The sequence below is a fragment of the Ischnura elegans genome, chromosome 2 (genome assembly GCF_921293095.1).
Source record: "Ischnura elegans chromosome 2, ioIscEleg1.1, whole genome shotgun sequence".
Lineage (NCBI taxonomy): Eukaryota > Metazoa > Arthropoda > Insecta > Odonata > Coenagrionidae > Ischnura > Ischnura elegans.
The window spans coordinates 42,467,036-42,492,433 of NC_060247.1; the positions used below are offsets into that span (position 1 = coordinate 42,467,036).

General features: G+C 40.9%; 1 protein-coding gene across 3 annotated transcripts in view; it reads left to right on the forward strand.

The window, feature by feature from the left end:
• The window catches only part of LOC124153654 (interference hedgehog-like), a 120,868-nt gene that overhangs the window by 13,592 nt on the left and 81,878 nt on the right, over positions 1-25,398 (forward strand). The window contains exon 1 of one of the 3 annotated variants that reach the window (XM_046526949.1): positions 16,945-17,098. The exons of the other annotated variants lie outside the window; for them this stretch is intronic. The gene's annotated coding sequence lies outside the window, so the exon portion shown is untranslated. Of the gene's footprint in view, positions 1-16,944; positions 17,099-25,398 lie in introns of those variants that run through there. 3 annotated transcript variants of the gene reach the window in all.

Here is a 25,398-nt window from a genome sequence, read left to right on the forward strand (position 1 = left end):
TACTCGCGCTACAGCAATATCGGAGCTGCGCGTGGGGGGTCGCATTGTTGTGCAACTTATCTCGCCCCGCGATTGAAAAAGCTCCACCACACCACAACTGCTGTGTGTGGCACAAGTGCGGCACGTTGCCTCCTTGTGCGGCATCAAACCCCCCAGAATCCCTGCCTATAAGGGGGTAGGGTGCGCGGCGTCTAGTTTGCCCACCCGATACCATGAGTAGGGGAACGGGGGGTGTGGGGTCCTGGCGTCGCTGGATTTATGTAGGCGATGGTATCCTATCCTTCCCCTCCCTCCCTATTCTGGCTTCCCTGTTGTTGTGGATAGGTGCCACCGGACTGTTTGGGGAGGGGAGGGGCGTCCCCCATCCCCATAACTCCCTCATGTCGGCTGCTGCGGGTTTCAATGAGTTGGGAGACGCCAGGATATCATATCTCAGGGCTCACACACTCGTGCCCTCTTCCCCCTCATCACATAAGAGTGCAGTCCGTGGGGCTATCGGGTGTCGCTTCCCTTTCCAAGCACCCGGAAAGGGGTGTCACTTAACAGATCTGTGCGGGAACTACTGTTTTTAAGGGGAGACCTCACAGAGTTTTTAAGGGCTTTCCTGCATTTTTTGTATCTCTCTCTCCTCCTTTGTTTAAAGTATAGGGAGTGTGTCCACAATATGCTGGCTTTAAATCCTTTTTTCACTCGAAATTAGTGTAACTTATAGTACCGCTAGTATCTGCGAGAAAGGTAATGCACCCGGATGAATTTTTATTCTCTCTAAGTTTGTTCGATAGTAAATGAATAATTTGAAAAAGATAAATACTTTTTTGCGTAAGGATTTATATTGTAAAACGTAGGCTTAATTTTTTCGTGAAAGCTAAATTGCCTGCACTCTTACCTAACTGCTAGAGTCTGCTGAATGGGTTTTTGAGTACTAATTTTTGGAAGCTAATGAATACCGTACAATATTCTTTTATTAACACCCAGTATTTGTTTAATGCTTTTGGTAAAATTATTTCCCTTCTCTATGTCAGTATGGGAATTCTAAGAAATATTCAAATATTTGCTTCTTGGATTCGGCACCTAATTTTCGGACGTTCATGAGTATCGTACAATATTCTTTACTTAACAGGCAGTATTTGTTTCATTTTTTAATGAAACTATTCCCTTTCCCTACGTTATTGTGTACTATTTATCACGTAGGGAGTTTTCGAAATTATCTAAAATTCCTCGGAATGAATCATCATCACATGTCATCGCTGTTTGCGAGCAGCTTTTTAGAGCCACTTTTATGGAAACCACTGCCTCTGCCAAGCTTATTATTCCTCTGGACTTTGGAATGGAATGATAGGGCTGCTGGTAGGAAGTGACAAAAACTCTAATGATTGGAATGGAAACGAGGAGTTCATAATGTTTTTAAGCCTAAAACGATTCCATGTTGTAGTTAAAATATGTGCGCGAGACATCCTCGGGCTGCATAATTATTTTTACGAATAAATCCCCGTATTTTTTCTTCATTGTATACTCTTTGCCATTTAGAGGTCCATTCGCAATAATTTATAATGATGACAGTGGATATGCATAAAATGGGCGAGTACCATGTTCATATCTTTTCAATATGCACTTCGTTGTAATGTGAATTTATTATCCGCATGGGGGAAGGGCATCTAGTCTGTAAAATTATCGATGAGTTTTTTAGGACTGAGAAGGGCTATGTAGGGCTGCATACCATGTATTTGCATGAGCCCGAAGAAGTTAACTAATACCCTGACCAGGCCTTAAATCAATGACACCACTTGACCCTTGGGAGTTATAATTTGGCACATATTTTAAGGCTATTAAATACTTCACGAAGTTTATTGTATTAATTTTTTTAATACGAAAATGCTTTAGAGCGAAATAAATGATTTATATTACCAGAAACATTATGGAATCCAGCGAAACTGTTAAAATTTGGACAAAAGAAATTGTGCATCACAAATTAAAATGAAACCTTCACGATATAGACAAAAAGTTCAACGTACTCTGTACTAATGTAAAAGTACTAATGGACTCCGGTAGCCTGCTGTAGACCCTTATTGGCAGGGTCGTCGTTCGCGAGCGTCTAAATCTGCACCCACGCTCTCCCTTCGGAAGGGACGAGAATCGGCCTTCGTGTACATCTACGTACATATTACCTTGCAAGCCACCTCTATGGTGTTTTGCATGGGTAACCAATAGGTTCCCCAATGCTGCATGGCCTTTAAGACTATACAAAGATGATACTAAGACATTCTCCTTCTTGCAGATGGTGTGAGCTCTCATTAAGCTTGCATCTCTCCATGGAACCGGAGACTTTAACGTTTATACTCTTCTATAGAAAGCTAAAATTTGCTAACATTTTGGGAACCTTAACTAGCTCCAATAAATATATACGTTGTTATACGCCGTTCCCCTATATTCATTTCAACGCTAAAGTTCAACCGAAGAAAATATATTTGGCTAGTCATATACATCGATACCAGATCGAATCCTTGATGAAAAACCGCAAACCAGGTTGGTGACTAATGTCAATGGGTTTCAAAGAGTTTTCGTATCCTTAGGAATCAGCGACTTTTTTGCTGATTGTGTCATCTATGGAGCCCTCTCTTGTACATCCGTCGAACAGATTAAGCATCTCCAATCCATCTCATAGAAGCCAGTATCAATGTCATGACAGAGCTACTTCTTTATTTCTCCCGCAGTGAATTGGGCCAAATGTCCTTTTCATTGGTCCCATTGTGGCCGTCGGGTTCTGCCGGCGAGTCGAGTAAACCCTTTGCGGCACTATGGTGAGCCTTCTAAGTGACGTCTCTCTTTTGGCGGGTAGCAGTCAACGTCTCTTTCGACCTAAATATGTGCCCAAGCGGGGTGCATTGAGATGGCCGGTGTTTGTCTTCGTTCTCCACGTCTCCTAACCGCGCTAAACAAACCCTGAGGATGGCAAACACTAACGGTGGTAATCGCCCATTCAAAATCGATTTTCTAACTCGAAGTGTACTCAAGCGTGGATCCCTGACAGCTTTCTCGTAAAGGTGTCAACATAGTACCTTTGGTCTAGCCAACGAATTTTAAGACAGTTATGTATTCATTGGAATGAACAGCAAATAAGAAGTTGACTCGATCCATTAGAGATAGAATAAATGATTATTATTTTCGTAGTATTTCTTTTTTCGTTTAGTTCTGTAACCTTTTGTTTATATCTTTATGGTTTAAATTTTATTTGCGATGCACAATTCGGTTCGTCCTAAATTTACCAGCTTCACCGGATTTCATAATGCTCGAGGTGATATTAATTATTTATTTTCCACATAAGTATTCTCGTTTAAAATTTTCAAACAATAAACTTCGTGAAGTATTTATTAGCCTCCGAATATGCGCCTAATTTTGCCTCCGAAGGGTTAAAGGAATGTCATTGATTGAAGGTGTTGTCAGGGTATTAGTTTACTTCTTCGAGCTCATGAAAGTATATGATATCAGCACTCATTGTCAGAACCACTGTTTTGTGTCCGAAATTCGAACAAATTCCATATTATTCCGAAGCATGTATACAGTGAGTCATGTTGGTTTTGTGAAATGAATGAAGTATTGTGTTACCGGGTGAAAACTGCTCTTTGTTTAATGGATTAACACCATTCTTTTTTTTTCGAAAATTCAGTAATTATTTTTAGTCCTTATACATACCAGATCACTGACTTCCTTGCACACTGTCACTGTAATAAGTCACTGACGTAGAGGGGCCAAGACTACGGATGTGCGTGTTATGACTCCTACATGTAATTAATTGTCCTTTTTTCCTCATTCTTAAGCATGGTGAATTTTGATGAAATCAATATTTAAAAGAAACTATTGTCAGGAGAATTCTGCATGGATTATTAATATTTTATTGATCAAATGCATTGTCGTATAGATTTGTTTTCGCGTCAACCCATAAGGAGACGCTTTGGTCGCCTCATTCACTTCTCACGCTGAATATCTCGACGTGATTACTGCATTAAAGTATCTTTTCCAGAGATGGAACGCTGCTAACAACTCCGCACCCACATTCCGTGAAACAATTGCTCATCCAATTAATTTCTGAAGTCGTTTGATCAATTTAATTTGTCATTAATGCCTCGTCGACCAAGTAATTGCGCGCTTGAAAATTCTCCTCTTGCGTGGGAACTGGAGATTGGAACGCACTGTCAAATACCTGCAATAAAAGTGATGGATTCTCTGAAGGCACCGTAAATTATGGTATATGTATGTAAAAAATGGACATTCTCTCTAAGGCGTAAGTTTACTAGCTCGCTACGTAAGGGCACAACTTGTGGACCTCATTTAATGATGCTTTTTTATGCTTTTTCATGGCCGTGGCGAATTAATACAAAATATAGCTTGGTGAAGAATTGCGTTTACTTATTTACGTATTTTTGTGTCAGAAAATGGGCTAGAGAGCACGCTTGCTGAATCTAAGGAAGCAGTAAAATACAAGACATGTATCTACGTTTACGTTTTTGATTTTCTACTTTATGAATTATCAGAGGTGAAGTGTGAAGTGTCGATGAACTTCATGGCTTTAAAAAGTTTTGAAGTCACTCGCTCTTGCTACACAGCTACCATAGGCACTTGGGAGCGTTCCTGATGGAGTGAGATTGAAGAGAACATCTGGGATCGAGCGATGGGTCTGATGCGCTGAATCCAACGATAGCGTACTTGTTTACGTGTATTCGACAGTAAAATTTTCTATTTAATTTTGAAATTCAAGTTGAAAGATAAGTATCAGGATGTTGAAAAAATCCACCTTAGTATTTCATATGCTAACTTATTATTAATTTTCCCTAATACCGATGTTTTGCTCTCCACTTTTGGTGTTGGCCTCACCTTTTTTGTCACTGTGCAACCATCTTTGGAGCTCCTATTTACTTTTTTACGCACCCTTGCCCTAATTTGTGGCGGGCGGATCACTTAGGGTGACGGAAAAAGAGATCTGTGATCGTTTTCAGTGGTGACTTCACGTAAAGTAGTCTCTAAATTTTCGTTAGTGTGACTTCTTAATGTCCGCGGACTCCTTTTTGCATGGCGTGACTTAAAATTACCAAGGCCCGTATGTCAAAGTAGCGTCATTTCCATAGCTCTAAAATGCTCGAAATTTGAGAAAATCTTGGCATTCTTATCTCGCTATAAACGTTTCGAGTAGGCAAGCGGAATTCATCATCTAATCGGAATAGATTTACCCCTTGCGATTTAACTTCCGTTTAGTTTGTTTAGGGTAAATAGTTTGTTTAGAAGCGCCCCTACCGTTACAGATTATCTTCATTTTCAATCCTGATTGAAAACTTTCTTCCATCTTCACAGAAAGTAGTATCTGCGCATATTGTAGGTAATTTCCACCTTTAAATATTTTCGGCGTGGGATCGTTTTCTGCGAATCGTCCCTTTTCCGGTTTGCCTTGAGTCTGGAGTGATATAAACGTATTGAGTCTCAAGGTGGTCAACGGTGTTACTAAAAAAATTCGAGATGCGGGATATAAACTTAAGTGAACTACCGCGGGAAGAAGGTACATGTCATAGTCTCTTTTATTTAACTTATATTTAATAGTCTCCATTTTTGCCTCTAGAACGCAAAATATGACCTTCTTGGTGAGTTTCTTTTATTTGGTTTCCATCAGCTACCCAGCTGGCGGAAAAAAGGCTGATTTTGCGCGTTTATTATATGTGCGATGTTGCTCACTCACTCATGCATTATTTCAACCCGTAGCGTAGATTACAGGCGTGTTATAACACACGTTTACGGTACGGAGAAGTGGCGCAGCGATGGGGGAGGGTTTGGGGGATAAACCCCCCCCCCCCCAGAGCTCAGAGAAATTTTTAAGTTAAATCCATTTCACTTAATTGCATTAATATTACTGATAGAATAGTTCAAGGAATCATAAAATATCCCTCAGAAAGCCGTAAAACTCACTATTTATCCTACAATTTTTCTGGGAAGTGCCCCCGCACCTCCCGCTTTCCCTGGCGGGTATTCCATATCCCCAGACACCCCAGTATTAGTTACGCCTAAAACCCCTCCTAGCCTTAATTCCTAGCTGCGCCCCTGGTATGGAGGCCAGTTCCTTTCGCTTGTCCTCATCGCCTTTTTAGGAATATATTTGGCGTCGACGTTTCCGAAGTCTTCACCCGAGAACTTAAACGGAGACCCTTCGATTAATAGCCTATGGCTACGGTTCCCTCCCTCGGGTTTGCTCACCCTAGCCAAGCGTAGTTGGATGATGATGGTGGTCACTTTCTCTTTGCTTGATAATTAAAATGGATTCTCTCTCCTCTTTTAATTATTTTATAGCAAAGGGTTGGTGGAATACGTTATTGCCTGATCTCTTGCCGTCTCTATGGAGAGAGCCACGCCCACGTGCTGTTTTTCTCTGTCACGCGATCCTTCTCGCTCTTATGCCGACTGTACAATGTGTCGGGCATAGCTCAACCTCGTCAGCATCAAGGGTATGGGACTCGAGTAACAAAACGGTCGCAACTCGGCGGTCATTAAGGCGGACTCCGGGTGTTACGGTCGCAGCATGCAAAATAGTGCTTTGAGCTTCGACGCCATGCGCAGCAAGCGAGAGGAGCCATGCGCGGTTTGAAATGCTTTTCCCCTAACGAAGTCACCATATAAGGCTGGTAATAGGCGTTGGTCCGTATCATTTCCTCACTCATTATGCAGTCCAACGATGTGAAAGATTTTTTTGGCTTGCTATGTGGCGAGAAAGTGCATATTCGTGTATTGCATGTTTTCGTAGATTAGGAAAACTCGGAAGCCAGATCAGAAATCTTGCTGAGTTATAAACTCGCGTAATTAGCTGGCTGGTGAACTATAAAAAAATGAAGTGGTCATTAAATTACAGCGGCTCTTGTAAATTTTGTTCTTTTATGCTTTTCATTGAATCTCTCGTATAGTAAAACTTTAAATAAGGTGGTAAAACATTATTATAAATTTTTATTACCGTTTCCACTAGGCTTGTTATTCTATTGGAACTGACTTATAAGAGTCATGTGTCACTTTTTTCTATTAAATTGAAAGAATGTTTAGTCACTTTTGTGTTTCATTTCGGGAATATTTCTACTTCGTTTTCATTTTTTAAAGCTCCACTTATACTTGTAAGAGCAAATACTTCGAAGAAATTCTTTCTGTCTTATTTGATGTTTTTTTGCAAGATATACACCATCAATTTGCGTTTATCGTAATGGATAATTGTATGCCGAAGTGGTCTAGGTTTTCTCCATGTAGTAATTTCACCTTTCAAATTGAATATTCCATCGATATTTCAGTAAATGTGAAAGATAAGATACTCTCTAAAAGCATCGTAAATTGCTTGGCTGCTATCCTATTTAAATTCAATATCATGCGCTAGTAATCCGTATGTGATAGGCAAACCGACACAGGCCGTCATCACGGATCCTGGTAGGTGAGAAGGCATACTAGTTCACTTCACACTTTCCCTTTAACTTCCCACGCGAGGCGCGGATACAGGTTTTCCTCTCGGGCGGCAACCGGCTAAATAAGGGTGAGTGCGCGGGGACGGCTCATTTCTTTCGCTCTCGGGTAAGAAATGGATCGACGCAGAATTGGAATGGTCTCCTCTGCACTGCTATTTTTATTCTCCTTGCCGCCGCGAGTTTTTCATCCGTCGCCAGAAAAACACGATTGTAAAAAAATAACCGGATGGCATCAGCAGGTGGGGAGGCGAGGCGCTCAAGAGGTGCACCATTTTGGGGTCAATTTCGAATCGTTTTCCAGAGAGATTATTTTGAAATTCGCTCCTAATAGCGCGGATGTAATCGACGGAGGATGTCGTGGCGTGTCGGGCCTAGAACATTTGACGAGCGGGAGAACAATGGGCGGACGATTAGCGGGGCAGGAAGGAGGTTTTTCGCTTTCCTCTCCCGGCTCTACCCAGAGTCACAAAAATTTTTATCTGCGCCATTGTAAAGGTTAGAGGGATATCTTGAACGTTTGGCTGTATTTTTTCACCGTCCGGTCTATTATTCGCCTTTTAATTTCTTACAGATATTGAAATTCTGTAATGACTCTGTGGAACTTACGTTTGTTGCTTGTTTGAGAGATAATTGTGGGACATTTGATTGAGATTTATCTTTTCCAAAGAAATCATCGAGTTGTCATCGGGTTATGTGTCAGACTAATATTTATAATGCATCGGTTACTGAGTCAGTATATGTCCAAATTTTGAGCGTCTAGCTGATCTATTTGAATTTCATTGCGTGTGACATAGAACGTGTTTTCATTTTGGAAAATTAAGTAGTAGTATAAAGAATTGTTTCTGGGTTAATCTAGTGGAATTTTAACCTGTTAATTATTTTCTGGCAATTTTCCACAAATAATTTAATTCCTGATTAATTGGAATAAAATTAAAGTATGTATTGAAAATTTCCAGTAACTTTTATTTATTTTTAAAGTTGTAGTGTTGACTGCGACAAGGGCATTGAGCATCTCTGTATGGATTTTTTACCTAAAATAAAAATAAGATAAATAAATATTGAAAACTATTAGTGTTAATGTGTTGCGAGTTGGGACAAGAGTGTAAAGGCCAGCAATTCTGAGACATTTTGTTTGTTTTAAGTTCTGGATAAACGTTCACACATCGAGTTATACCATTTGATATAGTTACATTATAGTCGCCTTGCAGCTTTTTCAATATTTCAATTTCATATGGTTCTGTTTGTGCGAAAATTCCACACACAAAAAAATCGTTCACCTTGACCAGGATTGATTTTTTATCCCTGGAATGTCGCACAATTTGTGCATTGCGGGTGGTTCCGTATACCTAGTTTTCGCTGTGGCTAGTCCGGTATACTTAAAATGGTTCTGTTTTTTCTAAAAGAATTTAAAAGCTAATAGGTCTGATTTGGTATCCTGTAATTGAAATTAGAGAGTTACGATTAGTGTTAAAAAAATTTATCAGTGGGCAGAAAAAACCCTGTATGCATAAATATTATAGTACCCGACATGACGGTCAGTGGTAGTCCTTCAAGGTTTGTGACTTACCCCGGTCCTTTAGGTGTCAAGGAACAGAGTGGAAGTGTCTTAGAGGACAGAACGGGATTTAATGTTGTTTTCCTGTAGGTACTTCGATTGACGCCGATCTTAAATACCTAAGAACTGAAAATTACGTCAGTAAGAGGACTGCATTGCTAAGATTCCTATTGATGAGTAAAACGTCATTTTCAGTGTGTTAGTATAGCATAGCATCGTTGGCTTTTTCGCATACGGTCAACGTTAAAATCTTTGAAACAGGGCCTATAAGTGCTCGTACGGGTTCGCATTTTTTAATTGTTCTCTCTGTATCACCGGATTTCACGATCGAGTTTTATTGAAAAAGGGACGATTACTGCTAGAGAGAAAATATATACTAGGCGTGGTGTTGATTTTATACATAGCAAATGCGTTGCAACTATCATTAATAAGCCATAAAAAACATTGAAAATCGAATTACGCCCTGAGATGATTCATTTTTCAATCGCTCTTTGCTTTTTTGTTTATTTTTTCTGTGTGGTAAGGGTTCAGTATTCTTGTAAATCTCTTCAAGTTGCAGAGAAATAGGAACCAAGATTGTAGAGCAATTTCACTTTCGCCGTCATGTGAATACGATCATTCGTTTTGAAGGGATCCCTTTTTTTATACAAATCTAATTATGAGTCAGCCCACTTGTCAGTTAATTTCATTTATTTAAGCAGTTTTTGCATACGCGGGATTTGGGAAAGAAAAATCGCTGAATGCTCGGGTAAAGCCATGAGTTTTCACGCACTGTTGGACCGGACGTTTTTCTATCTCCGCCCTTATTTGTAAAACCTGACCCTGAGGTTAAATACTGAGTTTGCTGGAATGCTTGTTTACCGATTTCTTGGTGATAACGGTTTCTTTGTTCGCCAATCTCATGTTTGAAAGCATTAAGTTGTTTTGCAACCTGTAAGAACGCACGCACAAAAAACAAAAATCGGAAAAAAAGATTAAATCGAAACTTGAAGCACGTACGTGGTGGAATGGCTCCATATTAATAATGAACGACACTTTGTTTCTTCCACAAGTTTAGAATTGTTTTTCTATTTCATTACCGGTTTTGGCTATTATACCATTACCAAATATCAGCTGATCAGAGAACGAAGATAATGGTGTAACAGCCGAAACCGGTAGTAAAATAGAAAACAAATATAAACTTGTGGAAAAAACAAAGTGTAATAAATTTATGTTTAATTTATTACACTTTGTATTATTTATTTTTAATATTATCTTTCATAATTAATATCGAAAAAAAGACCTTATGCTCAAGTTTGTAAAGAAATCATGGAGCGCAAAATTCCTTGGGGAAAATATCATTTCTGTTGACGGGGTTTGAACCTAAATTCTCCAGAAAAAATTAAATATAAATGCATCTTACTGGTAAATGGAAAACGGTCATGGATGGTTGCGAGTCTTCAAGCCGTGAACTTAGGTTCCAACTAAATAAGTGTTCAAATCTCTATGGATAATGTTAATCTTACAATTAGAATTTGAATATTTATAGAACTTTTTAGTCGTATTTTCTGTACATTCCCTGCGAAGTGTATTAGTTTCTTTTTATATTACCAATTGGTCAGTTCAAGAAAATTATTTTCCTCATTGCCGAGGTTCATTCTCGATTGGTTGAAAATTAAAAGCTATTAAGGGTGTCCTTTAATTGTGAACATCAATGGGAATCGTCCCGCCTCAGGTCTCAGAATTTCGGGCAAATTAAGTTCCCCAGTTATTTAACTCGACTGTCTTCTCGTTGAGGTGTGGGGATTTTAGCTCGGTTTAAATGGAATTCGGGTTGCGGTTGATATTTATTGTTCCGAGTGTGACTGAATAAAAGTATTAAACTGTAATTGGGCCCGTTTAAAGCGAAGTTTTCCTCCTTTTAAGCTATTAAATGGCCGTTATAAATGTGATTCCTGTTTGAAACCTTGACCAACACTGATGTAGAATCATTAATGGAACGATTAAATTTGTATGCCAGGCGTGTCAAACTGTGCTACTCTTGGGTCTATTCCGGATCGCTGCTTATGGGTTGATGGCTGAGAATAGCGATCAAAGATCACGTTATTGGACCGGTCGTGCAGTTTATTACGTTATAAATGTATAAAAATAAGATTTTTCGTTCGATCAATGAATCGCTAAAAATTCAATATGTCACCTAAGTTGTATTAGCGACATGCTTTTTTTTGTTCAGTAAATTTATAGTAATCCCAATCATTCTATTCTGGACATGAATTTGATTGTTAAATATCGGCATGACATAATATAACTTAAATCGAGGTATTTTATTTGAAGAAAGGGGAAAAATATTCGTGGTTGTTCTTATATGCCTACTTACTGCGTCCTACTCCCCCTGCGGTCAAAGTTAGTTAGTTTTTGTTTTTAATCGTTTTCGAAGATCGGTACCTTAATTATAACCCCTTCCTGTCCTTTTTTATTTCCCAAGTCTAATATTAAATTTATATTTTTTTCTTAAAAATCTGTTACATTCAATTTAATACAGTCATGAATTCTATCACGGATTCAAGTCTAATTGGTTTTTCGAGTCCGTTAGCAAAAAACCCTAACGAAGTTGTACTTCAGTGTCTTCAACTCGGAGGGAATCTTTCATGCTGGAAACGGAAGTAGAACGTGATGATGTAGCCGTGAAGCGAAACCGTGGTCGTGAATAATGATGTAACTGCTGCGTGTTGTTGAGACCGACCAAGTGGGTATCCTAGTCTGGCGCCTCGGCCTTACGGTGTTACTGAATGAGATTCGATTGTTGAACACTCGTCACGGATTCCAGTCCGATTCGCGCTGGTCACATTCTCACTACGTCTTGTTTCATTCTTTCCCCGGCAGCAGCGATGGGTCCTTCTATAGGTTGAGTTTTTCCCATACCCGCCCCCGTTGCCAGCTTGGACCTCGACGTGGAAGGAGATGATTGGGACGAAGAAGAAAAGAGTGTTTCGACTTCCCGTTGCTTGTCGCGCTGGCGGGCGGGGCACTGTTCTTGCAACTTGTTAAGCCTTTTATCGGTGGGAACAGCAACAAAAGATCGATGTGAAGTGGACATGGTGTTCTCCATTACAATGTCCTCATTTGCGTAAAAAACACTTTGGGACCCCTTTTCCTCCACCAAACTGTGGGGATGACGCGCTAGGTATTATACCTACTATTTAGAAGGCAGCTTGCAAAATGCATATGTCTGCTTGAAGAAAAAAACAAGTGAAGGTAATTCCAACTCAAGGACCGACCTCGGGGGTAGTGTTCCTAAAAATAGTCCCGCGATGAAGCGCATTGGTGTGCAAATTTTCTTTGTGGCGCCGAATTTAATCCATGTATCTTTCTTTTCAAGTCCAGTTTACGTTAATGAAGCAATATTATTCAGTATGAAGGTTAATCGAAATCCAAACTCCAGGGCATCGGCATGTTTTCCCGCAAAAAAGTGAAATAAAATTGCCCTGTACGTATTATCGTGCGAATTTTTTTCCAGTTGCCATGTGGTCATATTCATTTTCACATTACTACTGTATTATTAAGGAAGTAACATTTTATGCGGTGAGTCATTTGTGTTCGCTCCAGTCTCTTTTCTCGTTATAATTTCCTTTTGTTGGGGTGGCTAGCGGTTTTCAAGTTAGATTCCCTTTTATTACTGGAGTTATCACTTAAGGCCCGAGATAAAGGAAATTTAAGAGTCGTGGAAGGTTATTCGGGCATTCCACCGGGCCAGGTTCTCCAACTCCATCTAGGCCGACGTTTAGATGAACGATTCTTCCATCGTCATCAGGGCATGATGACAATGGACAACTCGTTCTCAGCCGACGTTTCGATTATGACGATGGACGACTCGTGCATCGAATCGCTGGCCGAGATGGAGTTGGAGAACCTGACCCGGTGGAATGCCCGAATAACCTTCCACGATTCGATACGCCGGGAAAGCCTGCGATCATTCTTCACAGACCTCTACGGAGAGGATACTCACAGAAATTTAAGAGACAAGGCTTTCAGAGCAGAAGTAAGATCTGATGCTTTCCCGGCGAATGCTAATAGTGAAGGTTGCTCGGTCGCTCCACCAGGTAATCTCCTTCATGGCTGCCGACGTTTCGGGGTACGACTCGTACTCCATCCTCAGCGGCTGTCATGGAGGAGATTACCCGGTGGACCTCCCGATCGGCCTCCACTACCAGAGCAGAAGTTTGAGATCAGTTAAAGCTCTTCCATTGGAACCGTTGGTAACGCTAGAAAAGGTTTTTGGCCAATTGCAGATAGAAATTAATTTTTTTCCATTCAACCCTTGGGCCGTCCAAATTGTTTGCTCTGCTGGCATATTTCCTCCCTCTCTCTTGCTCAATTGTTGGGAGTGCCAGGAAATTTCATCCAAGCCATATCGTGAGAGTGTTCAGGGTTTATTTTCGTATCTTGATAATTTATGTTTCCGGTGTCAATATCTCCCATTGGTGATATCCCAACTTGACTGCTCCTCCTGCTTCACCTGCTCTTGGGAGTTGCGAGATGGTTTGAGTGGGCTCCCGATGAAGGGATAACTTTCCGATGATGACCGGAATGCTGCCGTTGACAGTGTCCCTACAAGCCCCACCTTGCTGTCACCTATGTCCGCTATTAGGGCTTAGGTCGTGCGGACGCTATTCCTTGTCATCCTGGTCCCTAGGGAGAGAAGGCTCCATCGTGCAGCGTCCAGGCCTTGTCCCTTTTGTCCGGAGCACATATGAAGTCCCACCGGCATTTCATGAACTCTCGAAGCATTTCGTTGAAGGCCGAACGGGGCCGAAACATATGTCATGCGGCGGCCGGGGCCGGATCTGGTCAAGTGGGCTGTGGAATGCCATCGCAATGTTAACGCGTCCATGCAAAAACCTTTAAGTCCTTTTGCAATGCGACTGCGTTCGCGAGAGTCCACTTTCCCTCCCCCCGCTATCCGACCTACCCGCCCGTTGAACTCTCCCAACTACATTTTCCCTGCCACCCCCAGCCCCCCGCGACCCCTTCGGTTCACAGTCTTCCCTCCCGCCCATTTATCCCTCTCTTCCTCCTCCTTTTCCATCCCCCTCGAAAAATCCCTACTGTTTACCCGCCCCTGCACATTCCTCGCCTCAAACCCCCCCCCCCACCCTAAAAACCACCTTTCTCTCCTCCTCTTCTCTCTCAGTCGGAGTTGAGTCGAAAGAATCCCTCTCTCCTCTTCTTCTCTCGGGCCGACATAGCCCAAGTTTTTCCACCTTGTTAGGCGGGAAATGGATAATGGCTGGCGCCCTTGCCGACCTTGAGTCAGCTCCTTCCCCTCCTCCCCGCCTCACCTCGTTCCTTCTCTCACAGACGCTGTCCGCCGCGCACGCCGGCTTGTACAAGAGGGCCGGACGGCTGTAGGAAGACGAAGAAAAAGGGTGGAAGGGGGGAGGGAAAGAAGCATAGCGAAGAGAGGTGCCGAGAGAGAGCGAACCGGTCGGTCTTGTGGTCCTCCCACCTTCCTTCTTCTTCAACACCCCCTCCTCCACTCTCCCACCCTCCTCTCCGCCTGTTTCTCGCAGCGGACCCCACCTCCTCAGGGGCCCTCCTTGCTTCCTTCCGAAGAACGCAGGAACGTTTCTCTTCGGGACGGCTTTAAGAGGCGTGGGAGTATGGGGAGGAGGCTGGAGCTCTTTTTCCTATACAGCCTCCTCCTCTCCCATCACCTCCTCGCCTCCTTTTCCTCCCTCGACTGTGTCGGAGGAGAGCCTCTCTCATACGATTCCGACTGTTGCGGTGTGGGGAAACGTTTAACACTGAGAGGGAGCGAAGAAGCGCTCTCGGCACAAAAAGCCGTACCGGCGCTGGTTTTGTTGGTCCGAGAGGGAGGGTTAGAAGAGGAGGTGCGGGATTACGCACAATAAGGCGGAATCCTTTTAACGCGAAATCTGCAAAGACGGTTTCCCACCGTGGTTTTTTTTGCTCGGACCTGGGTACATACTCGTCCGGTTTTGTCAAAACATTTTCAACCCGTGTCTCTCAGTAAACACTCGGGCAAATTTTCCCGTTTATTGGAATTAGAAGGGTGTGCAAACATTTCTTTTTTTTGGTTTGTCGGTAAATAACCGAGAGAGGTGATGTAGCGAACTTCATTGGCATTCAGGCGCACGGATGCGTGATTTCTTGCGATTGTTTCTTTCTAACAGTTTAAAGAAAAGGCAATTACTTTAACGATTTCTTGCTCAAGTGGGCATTGATTTGAATAAGAGTGAAGGAAAGTTTTAGATTCTTGTTTTCAATTCTCAACTATCGGAAAAATTTGATTTGTTAATTTTTCTTTTCACTTATTCTTCGAATGGGCACTCGTTGGTAATGTCTAATGTAAGGGAAAAACTGAGGCCGTTGTTTATTTGCCTGCTGCATACTAGTCGGCTTAAAGAAATATCGACATGATACAGTTTACAGGGATTTCATCGCAATTTTTTTTAACAAAAAATCAATTATAGAAAACCAAGTGGCTCTCGAAAGGGGTGAATATTTTGTTGTTCAACTATCATTTAGCATCTGTTTTTCCCGGTCGTTCCACATCACGAGAAAACTGCGGTACGAGGCCAGGAGAAACGAAACCTTTTGTTTTCCCTCGTGACATTTTCATTAATAGCTTCATTATAAATGCGTGGGAAGTCGTTGGGTTGGTAGATTTTTTGTGATTCATTCGTGATCTCCTGCTTTTATTATGACGAAATACATCCGTGCCCTGCCGACTACCGAGGATTTGAGTGACATGTCACCACATGATACCTGCGTATGTGTTTTTTTTGTTTGATGGTACTCAATCATCCGTTATTGTTGTGATAAAATCGAATTGTAACTTCAAGTCATTTCTTTTGAGTCATCATTGAAAATGTGCTACAAATGGCATGCTTTCAGAAAAAAATGTCTTAACACTTTGATGCCTTTGTATTAATCACTGTACCGTCGGAGTTTGATAATCTTTTCAAGTAGAAAGTGTTTACATTTTGATCCACTCATCGTATTTTTTATTATTGGTAAATATGTTTTAGTTAGTTGGGGTATATTTAAAACGATGATTTCATGAAGCCGCTCTATATGCCCATTTAGCCTATCCTATAGTGAGTAGCCTATCCTTACCACTAAATTCCGACTGCTCGCGTGAGTTCTTGTGGATGGGTTTCATATTTTGCATCCAGTATGAGAATTACTTTTGTTAACTGCCCACTAGGAAATTTTATTGATATCGCTTCCATATTTACCTATTTTAATTGCTAAGTAGTGTATCATGTCCAGAGTTAAAATTTAATTTTGAATGAGTTATGACTTCGCTAGCTTTATATTGATTATATTTTCATATCATTCATGCCATTTTTGGTGGTGTCGTCACGTATGCGATAAGATTAGCCTATGATCTTTTCATGCTTGAACCGCATTCATTGGAACGTTTTACTTTGCTCAGCCTCATGAATATGAATTTTGAGGTCACCTTATTCTTCATACTGACGGAAAATCCTCTGCGATGCTCCAGGAATTATATTTCGGCTGGCGACGGCTTGTGCATAATAGAGCGCAGAAAAAAATGCTGTTATCTTTTTCGTATTATTATTTCATTTTAAGCGATTCCATATGCTGGATAAAGCCATGATTCACGTCGCGTTGGCCCGCATGGACCTAAAAAAAAATAAGAACGTGCTCTCCCGTAATACCAGCGCGGGTTACAACGTCTTGTTTCCAAACTTCTCGTATGGCTAGATGAACGTGAGAGATGATCCGTGATGCCGCGGGCCCTTCCCCCTTCGCCGACGGGTACCCGCAGCTTGAGTTTCGGCCGCCCCGCGCCGCGTCGTTTTATGATTCATACCTCCAGCCTCGTCTGAGGAGGGAGTGCGAGTGTGAGCCGGTCCGCAGATTGGATGAGAATATATACATGCTGCAACTCCGTCGTCTGCGTCTCGTGGCGGTTTTGAGGGTGAACTCCCTGGAGTTTCTATAGCTTTCGCGTGTGTGGATTTGTGAAGTGCTTCATTCCCGCCCGGCGCGTGCTTCGTAGGTGCTAAACTCAGCATGATCCTCGTGAACTATTGAGGTATGTAATATCACCTAATCTTAGCCATACTTCGCTACAAGCTTTTATCATGAGTTAGCAGAGGGTACGTTTGGCTTTTTGATGTAGGTGTGCGTTCCTCGCGATTACGTCGATGGCGAATGAATGCTACATGTTCGTTATCACGTACAAGTTAGCGTGTGAATTTAAGATAGATTTGAGTGGAACGGAACATGTATCTACTGAAGCATTGATCAAATGAGAACTGGTTTTAATTTGCTTCCAATATTCGGACTTTTTGAGTGGTTACACGATGGATTTTCGTGCTCATTCTCATCTGATGGGATTTTAAATTAACTTGTGCGTGGTAATGTGACTTGTCGTGCATTCAGACCTTAGGGCTCAGTGAATTCCACTAGCTTGTGGCAATGATGTTGCTCACGTGAACTTGACGATTAGGGTCGAGCTAATCTAAATATTTTTAGAATCAACTTACGACGGCAAAACTAAAAATAAAAAAAAAATTTTGTTTTCCATATTTTGTTTTGTGGTGGCTTTTTTTATGGGACTGGCAAGACTGACTAATTGTTAGGAATCGCGCGCGCTATTGGCTTATTTTAGAATGAGTTCTATTTTCACCTATTCACACCTACCTTGGGGGTGAATGAATGTAAGTGAATGTATCTTTATAGTGCTGAGTACTTTTCTATCACGAAATCGCTATTTTAATCTCAAACTGCGTAGTGGCTCTTTGTTCCTTTTGGTGGTAAAACTCAAGCCCCCCGCAGTTTATGGAATTTTTTGTGTAAATTATTAAATGCTGAGTGATTTTTCTGGCTGATTATTGAAGCTGTTACCTTCATTTTCGCTAGAAAAAGGAAAAATGAAAAAATATTTAAATGGCTCTGATCAGGATTGGTTCTTGGGAGGGTGATCCATTTAGTCCTAGTTTCATTCATTGTCTTCATCTTTATTTGCCCCTATTACGCATATATCTTTAACTTTTTTATAGGACTTTTCATTCAATTTTTCTCTTAGTACACTTATCAAGTAATCACTGTGTCTCATGACATGTCCCATTTAAAATTTCCCATACATCTATTCTTTATCACACCAATTTGTTTCTCACCCTACGTGTCCGTTTGATCTTCAGCACCTGCCGCCTGCTCCTAATTTCGAAGGCTTCCAGCTTTTCTGATCAGTTTAGGATGTTTGAAGTGCCACTGTTCAGATTGTTGTTTTCATATGCCGTTTCCTTGGCTTTAGTCTTGGGGCCAAGTGTCAGCCTTTTTGTCATGAATACCGTTATGGCTTGGGCTACCCGGCCCTTATGTTTGCTATGCTTTTTCCGGTCCGGTCAAAGGTGTCTAGAAAAGGTATTAATTTTTAATTACTAACTAATGGCTTCAATTGAGGCTTATTTGCGGGCCCTCCTTTCTTATGGGGGTACCTTCATCAGCCTCTCTGGTGAACTTGCTTAGTACGAACAAGCTTAAGAATCGCCCTTGATGCCAATACTAATTTTTCTATCTTCCCCACCGAGTCAGAGTACTCTGTAGTGAACGTTGAGTTTATTGAAGTACAAAATTGCAATTTCACGCAATTATGGAATTTATTCCGACCTATGTTTCGATGTTAATGCGTCATCTTCAAGGCAAAAAAAATGAAAGAAGATGATACACCTTGTAAAATCGAAAGTTAGGGCGGGAATGATTTTTATAATCGTGGAAAATTTGAATTGTTTATTTCAACATGGAAAAATTCCACTCCATCATGCTTGGATCTTCGGATAATAAATGTTGATTTTTATCGGTAACTATGGTTGGCTGTAGACTTAAGTACTAGTTCACGTGCCATTTATTTTAATTTTTCGTCAATGGTTTCTTTCGGTTCGCTTTCTAAGCAGACAGTCGTCTCCCTAAGCGCACCCGTGCAAGTGGAGCGACCTTCTTCCGTCATGAGCTTCGCTCTCCGTGGGCGTAAATTTGTCGAGCGCGGAATGTCCGCAAGTAGTCCCACGCCGGATTCGCCCCTTTGGCGCCTTGTGTCGCCCTTCCCAACGGCCACACCCTTCTCCTCAACTGCCCCCGCGCCCCAGGTGGACCAAGACGGCGAATCGGGGCGCGCGACCTCCCCCCTTCGCCTGCGATTGGGCAGGAGGATGCTGCCGATGCCGTGGACCAACTGGAATCTTCGGCATCCGTGGAATGGAAACGACCTGTGCTTTAGTTTCGCGGAACAGGTTGTTTTATCGTCGGAGTGCGTACCTCACGACTAGTGCGTGTTGAATATTCGATGTGTATAAAATATTCTTCATATTATTATTATTATTATTATTATTAAAGTTATCCAGCCCTTTAAAATGAGTTTGCATGGAGCAGTTTGCGAATCACCCAGAATGTCCCCCATTCGAAATTGTATTACCCTACGAATTTGGAAGTTTCTGGCGTAACTGTGTATGAACTTGAAATCACCATCCCTTCATTAAAAATTCCCATTCCTCAAATATAATTGTGCTCATGTGGCAACGATATGACAAGTAAAACTGGGTTTGCAATGAATGTATATTTTTAAAATTTTTTTGTCGATTGGCTAATGTTTTTGATTTGTTATCCTCCTTCGCCTTCTCCGATTATTGATCATTTTTCCTCCTTACTCAAGTTTGAACATCCCTTCCCCGCTTGCTACTCGCTCCCTCCAAACCATCTGTGTCCTTTTATATATCCTCGTAGAAGTTTCCTCTCCTCTCCCACCATACCTCGCACTTCGTCGTTCTCATTCGTCTCCGTCTATTTCACTATCTCTATTCTCCTCCACACCCTCTGCTCGAACACCTTCAGTCTTACCTCCTTCTCTTTCCTCAGCGTCTAACTACGTTTTAACTACGTTTTCGCACAGTAAAGCAATACGCTCCATATCAGACTCTTAACATCCCATTTCTTAACAATAGTGCCTGACGATCCTCTGATTAGCCCTTTTCTCTTCATAAAGACTTCCTTTGGTAACGCAATTGTCTTCCCGATAACTTATTGTATGTTCCGTTTTTTTCCTCATGTAGCTCTCAAATTATTATGTAGAATGATAGCTCGTATTATTCGGTGGAAGAGAATTGTGTAAGCAAAGGAGGCGTATATGAATTAGGAAGAGCTGTTGAGAGAATTCACGGGCAAGAGCATAAAGAAAAGGTTAGTGGAGAGTCGTATCCGGAGTGTTGGACTATACGTGGACGCGAGGAAGAAAAAAATACTTGGGGAGAGTATGGAGGAAAATGGAGAAGGTTTAAAGAAAAACGAGGGTGCTTTTGATACGGTAGATGAAAAGGGTTACTTTACAAAGTATACTAGAGTTTAAGTTGGAGGCAGTACCCAAAGGAAAGTGAATGCTGAAAAAGGGGATTGAGGGTTAGAAAAACCGTGAGATAGCGAAAGCTCAGTTAAGCGAATATGGGCGCGGAAAGGAAAGGGTTGATGATTGGAGAGAAAGGAATAGGTCTTGTTGCGAGGTAAAGAGGGAAGTTTGGTGTGCGAAGGGAGGCTGGCTGAATGATTATGAAAATGTTCCGTCTAAACCTTGACTAGTGGGATAACTTCAAAGGAGGAGAGAAAAACTCCATTCGCCTGTCACCCCTATCTGATTCCACTCTTTTCGAAAACCTAACACATTATACCCGTGCAAGCAATGTCTATTTCCTCTTCTCTCAACGTTAACTATATTTTCGTCCTAGCGATGGCCGCGTATGGTAGGCTAAATTCTTAAGCATATTTATTTCATCTAGTAATTTCGCGGATTTACATGCAAACTGGAATTTTTATCTGCATGAGTTATAAATTCAAAGTTTTCCACCGCGCAACGGAATCGGGGATGGCTTCGTGCATCCGCCTGCAATAATAATAAATCGGATCGCGGATGGAATTCTTGGCATTTTTGGAATGGAAATCATAGCTGTTATAGTTTCGCGAAACTGGTTTTTTTACTGAACCATCCCTGAATGGGAGCGTGGTAGCCTTGTGGGAAAAGGACTTGGCTGTTGATCCAAGGGTCCTAGATTCAAATCCCAGGTACAGACATTACTCATAGTATTCTTGGAGAGATTTTACCTCAGGGAAATGAACCGACCCTCCTATCATGAGTTTATGGAATGCAAAGACCTGTGGCTAAATTCATGTGAGTTCTTCCCTAACCTATTCCAAAGCTGATCTACGTGTTGAATGAAGGAGTGGAAGGTATCCTTATAAAATTCATGATGTACCTATGCTCGATATCGATTATTTCTTGAAATAACATTGCGCGAAGAGTCTAAGCCGCAGTTTGAAGTTCAAACAACACTCAACAAAGGCGAATATAGATAAGCACGCGAGATGGCCCTATTGTAAAAAGAAGGGAAGCTATATTTCGCTAAAAGGGTAAAAAACTATTTCGTTGGCATGTTAATAATTTTTTTGTTTGCCTCATTACGGTTATTACTCCATTATTATGTTCTTTGGGAATCCTAAATTATGTATTGACGGCTTTTTACATTAATAATTTCATTGAAGATTGGTTTTGTTTCCTATTTCGAGTCTTTTTAAATTAGGACAGTCATGTCAAAGATTCTACTCCGTCCTCCAAGTTTCCAAGCTGTGTATTGTAGAGTCAAAATAGTAAAAGTAATTTAATTGTAAGTGTCGTCCAAGTTTTTCTTTCCTCTTAGGTAATTCCTTCGTCATCCTTTAGTAAACCCCATTAATATGAAATTCATCTTCACTCTTTTGAAGTTCAAACCACTAATACTAGCTCTTCTTACTTATGTCAAAGATTTTGAAATTCTTTATTTAGTTTTTTAATTACATTCCTATCCTAGCTGTCACATGGCATTTGATTTAGAACTTTTCTCACAACCTAGTTGAAACTAAGATAATCATGATGTATGTCATGTTCTCAAAGTGGGAAGCCTATCAGGATGATTGGGGTAACACGTTTTTCTAACCGTGTTATTTCTCACAGTAAATGTGGTTTGTTTGGATTACATGATTCGTATGCATTCACTTTGAAGAAAAGATTTCAAATAAACGGATCTGGGGCTTGTTTCTCATTTTCCTTCCGTTCCTGCACATTTATCCGCGGCGTGAGAAAAGCGTGGTGAATTTTTTTCCTATGCAGTTGCTCGTGGAGTCTGAAACATGCGGTTAACAATCTGTCATCATGTAATTCAAGTCTGTCCGACGCGTGATCGTCGACCTGGAGGGAAAATGATCTACTGCAGGGAAAACGGGAGGACAAGCTCCGGTATTAGCCTGTTCCTTAGGTAAGACGGCTGGGGGATTACGGTTTAACACCCCTTGCGACTGACAGCCCTTTGTATAATTCTGAAGTGCTCTCCCTACCCATCGCCCTCTAGTGGCGATCGGATTACTGCCGGAATACTTTCTCCTCCTCCTCCTTCTTCTTCTTTAGAAGTTGGAGATCTCCGCGTGGGAAGCAAAGTTTTCTATGGATTAATCCGACGTCTTGCGTATGAGTTCTTACCTTGTTTTCCACCTGATGTTTTTACAATTGGTGCTCATTATCGACTAAGCTACATTTTAGTTTTTAAATTCTGTTATGCTCAAAAATATATTTGAAACATCAGAAACCAAAAACGCAATCGCACATCAATCTTGACTGGTCTCTGGTTTTAAACATCACATTCTTCCTTGTGGTATTACTATCGCTAAATGATTCCTTTACCTTGCAAAAGTTATCTCAATTTTAATGATACATTTTAGTGGAATTGGCATAGTATTTTTCTTTTATTATATGTGTTTGTATGTGCCTATGATTTTAGGCTAATACGTTGGCTCAAGCTTTAACAATGTTTGAGGAACTCTTGCTTTCCATGTTCTCGCCTCGTGGGTTCATTCAATTGCTCTTCGGCCAGATCACGTTTTGTGAAACCACGGCAAAGCATCGTTTTGAAGAAAGCAACAGCAACGCGGTGGATAGGTAGGTAAGTGTACCAGTTATCGGCATCTTAAGAGGAATCACATATAATATCACGTTTAAAAGCTATTTAATATTACAATGTTGGTTGTAACATATATTGACATGCCGCATAAACCTATTTGGTTTCAGAAAAATGTGCGCAAGTCCTTCTAGTAACAATAAATTCAATTTAAAATAATTAAATTTTCAAGAGGCACCTGATGTACCAGTGATCGGCAGTGCAAAATGTGCCGAGACCCTGTAATCGGCACTGAGTCGTACTATTTATCGGCAATGGGCTGAACGTGTTGCTAGTCAAGGCAATTTTTATTTCTTCTTGTTTATTTCAGTATTATAATATAAAAATAATACAATATAATCCTTAACTAACATACACTGAGATACATATCACTACACAACTGATTTTTAACATCATAATAAGTCATCACATTGTAATTACGGTTACATACCTTCAAAATGAAACAATGACATCAAAATGTTTAATCATTTACACAATTGTGGCAAGTGAAAGTTTTAATATTTATTTTTCTATTAATGCTGCAGCATTCTTCATGAAACCAAGTTTTGCACTGAAGACATTTTATCATAGGTAATTTCTTGTCTTCTTCACATATTTCGCAGTACCAAGAATTCTCTGCAACTTCCAAAGGTTTTTCACTACCACTCGTCTTTTCGTTACTTTTGTGTACAGGTAGCTGATTGTTTCCTTCCTTTGTCTCTCTCTTTCTAACTGCAATTTTAGTAGTTTCTCTTTTCTTCTCTTTTATCTTCCTTTTTGACTTTGCTTGTTCCCTTTTCTTTCTACGTTCCTCTAATTCAAGCTGTTTCTTAGTCTTTTCTTCTTCCTTCTTTTGATAATATCTCATCCACTGTGCCGATGTTGCTACTGCTGGAATCTTCTCCTTCTTCCTCTTCTTCAGTACTGGCTGATCTTTTGGCCAGAATAGTGTGTTTTTAAAAGGAGATGAAACTAACTGACTGTGAGATGTGGAAGGTACTCTCGCCTGGTGCTTAGAACCCAACTCTTCGGAATGTATGGGCGTGCACTCAGTGGATGTTTGATTTGATGTCTCTTGATTTGAAGCAGTATTGTCTACCGCAATGTTCGCCTGAGAACTAGGGCTATTAATCAAATGATTTTCGGAATCTTGAGGTGCATTAGTTAGAGAATCTCGGACTATCGCATTCCCATTATTATGGTTTCCAGAAAAAGGTATAAATCCACTTTCAGACGTAGCTGCCTGACAATGAAGTTCTTCACGATCTGCAATAGAGGAATCGGAACATCCATCAATAGAGTTATACTGTGAATGTAAGCACTTCCTTGCCATTCGATGTAGTATGGACACATCTTTGCTGGAGTTACCCGATTTTTCAACCAACCGTACCTCTAAATCGGGGATGTGTCCTGATAATTCTTTAGCAGTCTCATTAGAGTATGCTTTGAACCAACCTGCGCTAAAACCTTGTTTTCTTTAGGTGACAAAAAGAAATGTTTCATCACAGTTAAACAATCGAGAAGGTTCCTCTAAAATACTTCTGTAACCATTCTCTGTCAAATAGTCAAGAACTTCTTTAAACCAATCTTTTAAGCTCTGTTCACTTACAAATGCTCTGTTTGTTGTCATGTTTTCAGAAACTCTTTCACTTACTTCAGGATGCCTCTTAAGATATGACTCGTACCAATGCCTACCTGGTCTACCATTATTAAAAGGGGTTTCTTTCTGTAATGTTTTCACAAGCATAGGTACAGAATCACAAAGTTGATGTTTCGTCACAGGAAACCCCTTTTTTCTCAACTCAATAATCCAATTAACAAGTTTTGTCTCCTCATCTTCTTTAAGGACTGATGAGGGTCCCATTTTTCTGGAACAAGGAGTTCTGCCGTTTACTTTATCCTGAAGTGTTGACCTGAGCACTCCGTATTGTTGCGCTGCTCTAAGAGTAGGCATACCGCCAGCCACGGCTTCCAAATCATTCCTCATACTTTCTTCACCATAAAGTAGTTTTGGAGCCATCTGCAAGATAAATTTGAATTCATTGTCGAGTGATCGGCACAATGTCGTCCCAGTGCTCGGCATCTTTTTCATCGGATTTTAAATAGAAACTGAGTGAAGAAAGTATATGCCGATTACTAGTTCAAATGTGCTCAAAGTATTTGTTTTTTATGTTTTATACGAAAGGTAATGATAGGAGGGGAAATTCTTAAAGAAAAAGCGAACGTCCTGGAAGACCATGTTGCACTAGTCATCGGCATGTGTGCCGATAACTGGTACGGACGTGTTTTTCTTTGAGCCAATAATCGGCACTACACAAAATATTGTAGGTGCTATGTAAAATCATATCCTGTGTATTCTGGCTAATAGGGCATATATTATTCA